At 38.8% G+C, this 6,000-nt stretch overlaps 1 long non-coding RNA gene across 2 annotated transcripts in view; it reads left to right on the forward strand.

Moving 5' to 3' along the window:
- The window catches only part of LOC139168999 (uncharacterized), a 75,580-nt gene extending 71,243 nt beyond the window's left edge, over nt 1-4,337 (forward strand). For both annotated transcript variants that reach the window (XR_011559412.1, XR_011559413.1), the window contains exon 5: nt 1,711-4,337. This is a non-coding gene — a long non-coding RNA (uncharacterized lncRNA). The remainder of the gene's footprint in view (nt 1-1,710) is intronic.
- Nucleotides 4,338-6,000: the final 1,663 nt, after the last annotated feature.

Consider the following 6,000-nt stretch of genomic DNA (forward strand, 5'->3'; position numbering starts at 1 on the left):
CTCCGGGGCGGCATACAAATCCAATAAATAAATAAATAAAATAAATAATTGCATAGGAAGTAAAGTGCAGTCACTTCATTGTGCTTGCACTTCTTGGAATGCATGGTTTGAATAACATTTGAAGTAACCATTATGCAATTTCTCCAGCATTGCTGAAATCATGCTTGGACAGATTATTAAAAGAGGATATATATTTACATTTGCATTCTTTATATATAACAGCATACACTTGACTCAATATGCCACTGTATTGCAGGATCTTGGTACCTGTATGTGTGAGTATGTATGTGTGTGTTGGTGATGATGAGGATAATGATGATGATAGTAATGAGTGTTATGTAATTAAATTGACAATAGTAATGTTAATAATAACATGTGCTGATGAGGTTACCCAGTTTGGATAATGAAGTATCTGCAAGAAAAGAACCAAGTTCAGAAAGCTCAAAGAATCCCTCATTTTAACTCTGAGCTACAAATATTTTTCTTTGTTTGATGATAGTGATCTTTTCCTAATGCAAGTAGAATTCCTATGGTGCTAGTTCTCATAGAAAAGAAAATATTCTGAGTATTTCTTATCATTTCTCTTCCAAACAAATGTTTTGTAGTTTTAGGACCATAATTTTCATTTGGAAAATGGCTTATTTTGTTATGAAGAAAGAATACTGGAGCCCAATTAAGCACATCTTCTAACAGTTTCCTATTTAGAAACATAGAAACATAGAAGACTGACAGCAGAAAAAGACCTCATGGTCCATCTAGTCTGCCCCTATGCTATTTCCTGTATTTTATCTTACAATGGATATATGTTTATCCCAGGCATGTTTAAATTCAGTTACTGTGGATTTACCAACCACGTTTAGCTTCAAATAAGTTTTGATAACATGAATATATATTTAATGAAATAAACTTAAGCAGATTAAATATATTATATTTTAAATGCAGTAATATGCCCAATTCACTGAAGGGCTGCCCACCATGGGGCTACTGGTATGCTCCCGGTGGCGGGGTTGTGGTACAGGCGCGTGCCACTGACACGAGAGTCAGTTTCTTGCATGAGGATGCTCACAAGCGTGAAATTTTGGCAATTTTCACTGATTTCTTTGCTTTCCTGCATGTGCAGAAACAAAAATTTTCCCCCAAATTGCCAAAATCTCACATGTGTGAGCCTCATTTTGCAAGATTGTGCTTGCTGCGCACGTGTAGCAGCCAAATCTCATGTGGGGGCACATAGCTACACATGTATTGCCATTTTTATTAACTAAACCGAGATCTCAGTTGTACCAGCTGCGGTCCATTACTGGCCCAGTTTAACTTGAATTAAACTAGAACAATTTCTTGAAGCAAAACATATGAACAATATACTGCATGTGTGCATGTGAGAAATGAGGAAAAAGGACATAATTCACAATAAAACTTTTTAGAAGTGTGGTTGTAAGTCTTTTAGGACTAAAGTGCCCTAATGTCACTTGCTGTGAAGCAAAAGTGACTTTGTACCCAATTGTCTCTTTTCCAGTTATGCAATAGTGGGAATTAAGCAGCCATTATCCTTTCTGTTTTGACAGTCAAAGTATAATTCAGAGGAATAGGAAGACTTTAGCATAGAGGAATGCAAGTATTGCATGAAGAAATAATAGAAGCTTCTCCCTCTCAGCTTACTTGTGGATAGTCTCAAGCTCTTTTTTCTTCTTCTTTTCTCTCTCTTTAATTTAGATCCATTGACTCTCAACAAAACCTGAGACGGAATTGCTCCGGTTAAGTGAACTAGGTATCAAATTACAGATGAACTGTCTGCTTTTGTCAGTATTAAGACTTATGCTGCACAATATTCAAGGACACATCTTTTACTTCGCCATGTTGCCTTTCATCTTTGAAGCTGTTTAATTCACCTGAAGATAAAGATACCATGCAATTTATATGCCATCAAAGTTATTTCTGGATTGCATAACAGAAAATCACTAACACAGACGTATTGTGGCTCTCCGCTAATTTATTACATTTTATAGTTGCATAGAATGATGGGAGGAAGCAGGAGGGGCCTTGCCATTAGATGGATTGATCTGATCGTTTCAGGTGATGGTAAGAGCATTGCTCCAAAACCAGGTTCATTTGTTTACCTGCTTATCTACCAGCCAGCAGCAGTCTGCCACTTCTCGCTAACAGGTTCCCCCCACACTCTCTGTTAAGGTCAGTGTCTTCTTCTAGAATGCAGACTAGGCAGTGATATTCCTTTCATCCTTTTCCAGGCTGAAATTCCTTGTTCTGAATACTTCTTCTCAATCAGGCAGTGGGAGCCAAGCATAAAGTAGCACAGATGACTGGTTTCCACTGTGCCTTGTTCTGAACACTTGGCAAAGTCAAGTCCTTCGGGATTGGGCAGCATAGAAGTCGAATAAAAATAAATAAATGAATGAATAAAATGTCTGCTTGACATTACCCTGCCACAGCTAAAAACTACAGATTATTATATATTAATAATAGTATATCACAATTATACTTTAATACAGACTCTTCTGTATTAAATATATACATATATGTATAGTGCATATAGTTAAAATTCCTTCTGTGTGGTTTAGAACAGAATTTGCAACTATGATATTTTAATCAGGAGATACTACCTGGAAGGATTCTAATGATATGCATGCCTTCAAAAGAAAATTAGTTGAAAAGGCTTAAATTTCAATATTGCATTATGACTATAACTTATTCCGCAGATTGTTTGTTTTAAACTGCATAAGTGTAAGCCAAGAACACCAGTAGTGAAATACAGCAGTACACTCTGTTCTGAGAATAGCAGGTGTAACAAGGAACCGTGCTTTATAGCACTACAGTGATCCCTCGATTTTCACGGGTTCAAACTTCGCGAAATGGCTATACCACTGTTTTTTTAAAAATATGAATTAAAAAATACTCCATGGTTTTTTTTCTATACCACGTTTTTTCCCACCCGATGACATCATACGTCATCACCAAGAGTCACTTCTTTCTCTCTGTTTCCTGTCATTCTCTGCTTCAATCATTTTCTCATTTCTCTTTTTTTCTCCCCTTTTTTCTATCATTTCGCTCTCTCTACCTTACACTCTCCCCCCCTCTTGCTCTCTCTCTCTCTCTTTCTCACTGTCTCTCTCCATCTCTCCTTTCTATCTTGCTCTGTCTGTTGCTCTCTCTCTGTGAGAACGCCTCTCCTGCAGCCCCCTCGCTGACAGCTGGGACGAAAGCGCTCTCAGTTAAGGGACTGCGAGAGGGGCAGGGTGGGCATTCCCAAAGCGCTCAGAGTGGCTAGCGGCCGAATGAGGAGGACGAGAAGCTGTAGCCGCCAGCGCTGCTGCAGGAGGAGCCGTGCCCCAAGAAAGCCGGTGAGAGGGGCAGATTGGGCGGGCGGCAGATTAGCGGCGAGGGGGCTGGAGGCGCTGGGGCGGCCGACATTCAAAACAATCTTTGCTGGCCTCCGCACTTTCGTCGCTCCCCGCCCCCAACTTCAAGCCCAGCTCCTTGCGCGGCCTTGGAAAAGGGTGCGCGGGGGTAGTTTTTGGCTGTCCATAGCCAAAAATTGTGTTTTTACTTCCGCATCTCTACTTAGCGGAAATTCCACTTTCGCGGGCAGTCTGGGAACGCAACCCCCGCAAAAATCGAGGGATCACTGTGTTCCCTTGTTATTTAATATCATAGTGAATTACAATAATTTATGACCATGGAGCTTAACAGTCACCTTGAAGGACTGAAAGAGTGTGTGGAATATACTTTTTGAAGAAATAAATACAAATGCAAAGCCATCAATCTTACCTATATTCAAGAAATGCAAGGATTTTTAATTTGGCCAAGCTATATGAGATAATATATTTGGCTGCCCTGGATCTCTGGAACCAGTTACCTCTGAAGGTGAGGACTGCCCCACCCTATTAGCCTTCCCCAAAGCAGTTAAGACCTGGCTTTTCCGGCACACCTGAGGCCATTGAGCTCGCAGTTGCAATTGGTGAGATCCGGCCATGGAATGATGCTGTATGTATGGATTTTAATTGTTTTAATGCTTAAGATGTTTTTGAAAAAATATTTTTTTCTATTGTTAAGTCACCCGGAGCCTTTTGGGAATTGGGCAACAATGAATGAATTCTACTTGTAATTGAAAAGATGCAAAATATTCAAAGCCTAGATCCCATTCTCTCATGAACCAGATTTTAAAACTCAGGTTGTTTTTAAGTTTTCTAAATTCTCGTCTGTAAAATACTGTCTGCTCTCTTATTTATTAATACAGCTATTGTTGACTTTTGAATTGTGAACTATTTTCTCCCATTATCTTTAATTGTATAATAATTTATAACTTTGAAATAAATATATTTTTATGAAATCCAGCCAGTGTATCATTACAATAAATAATCTTTCTATTAAATACAGACAATGTGTTAAGATTAATTATATAAGCAGAACTTTGTGAGATAGGTGATACCAAAGTATCAGTAGAAAACTATTCCTGACTTTCTCCTGACATTTCTCTGCCAGAAGATGATGAGCCCAACTATAAAGGGACTTCCCTATTCATTAATATCAATATAATATAATATTAATATTGTGTTCTTCTGCAAGTTACACAAGCTTGCCCTATTCAAGTGACTAGGATTTTTTAATACTCTATTCAAATACATTTATTGAAATGTGGTGTCTGTGAAATATAAAAAATGTTGCAAATTCAATAGGCACATGCAATATATTCCCCTTCCTTTTATGCCTTCATAAACAGGAGGTAGGATGCAACTGACAGTGATGCCACAAAAGTGCCAGGCCACTAAAGTCAGTTCTTCCAGCTGAAGCAACAATTGCAAGAGACAACAGTTAGGGCAAAAACTGACTTGGGACCAGTAGTGGGCTCCTATTGATACGGATAATTGCATGCAGCTCTGCAGCTCTTGTGCGTGAGCACACATTCGAGCACATGCGCAGAAGCCAAAAACCTCACCGAAAACGAGCCCATGTGTGTCCCCATGCGAGATTTTGCTACCTACAAAGATGCAGGAAACAAAATTTCGCTCAAATGTGTGCTCGCATGCCAGAGCCGCAGAGCTGCGCACAATTAGCCCTACTGGTTGGAACCCACTACTGCTTGGGGCCGACAGTAGAGTAAGAAGTGGTAGAGCAGTTGTTCCTTCAATCATACTCTTCTCCCTTGTGCATTTCCCTTGTGTTATATTCTCACTTCAGTTCTACTATTAAATATTCAAGTAGGTATAGTCACTTCTGTAATGTACCTGAAAAGTGGAATATTTAGTCAGAGTTTGCTTCCAGTTTTTTGGGGGTGGTGGTGGTGGTTGAAGAAGAATAAGAGAATAAGAGAGAAAATTATGTTATAGTAATTCATTTAGTATTTTACAAATAAAGTGGCAAAATATCCAACACACCTTCCTCCTCCTATTTTCCCCTCAATAACAACCCTATGAGGTAGGTTGGGCTGAGAGAGAGTTTCTGACCAATACCACACTGCCTTTCATAGCTAAGGCAGAGTCTGAAATCATGGGTTTCTGTTTTCTAGCCCAACCATAAGCCTAATCTTTGTTTTAGCCACTAGACCAAACTCTCCTTACTTTTATACTTGAAATTTTTTGTGAAAAATTCCACATAGTTTTAGGAATTATATTAAATATTTACAGAAAAGTTATCACCGTTTCACTAGTTTGTGTCTAGAGATAAAAGGTCTTAATCTGACATTTGGCAATGCCATGAAATAACTATTCCACCTATCCTCTCTAGTCTCAACTTGCTTTTAATTATAGTGTATGGCTGAAAGTTAGAATAACAGTCTTTTCAGTCACTCACACTAGTTTGGATTGTGAAGTAACTTGGATGTACATTTCAACTTTTGAGCTTTGCTCAAGAAAGATCACTTGAAAGACTGAAAGAAAGTGGTTGGAGTTCAACAAGATGGCAAGGATTCAATGCAATTCGACAGATTACTTCTACTGTAAGATACTGTTTTCCATTGCTGCCAGTTCTGCTTCAAGAGATTCCACACAG

Source organism: Erythrolamprus reginae, chromosome 6, assembly GCF_031021105.1.
Source record: "Erythrolamprus reginae isolate rEryReg1 chromosome 6, rEryReg1.hap1, whole genome shotgun sequence".
Taxonomy (NCBI): Eukaryota; Metazoa; Chordata; class Lepidosauria; order Squamata; family Dipsadidae; genus Erythrolamprus; species Erythrolamprus reginae.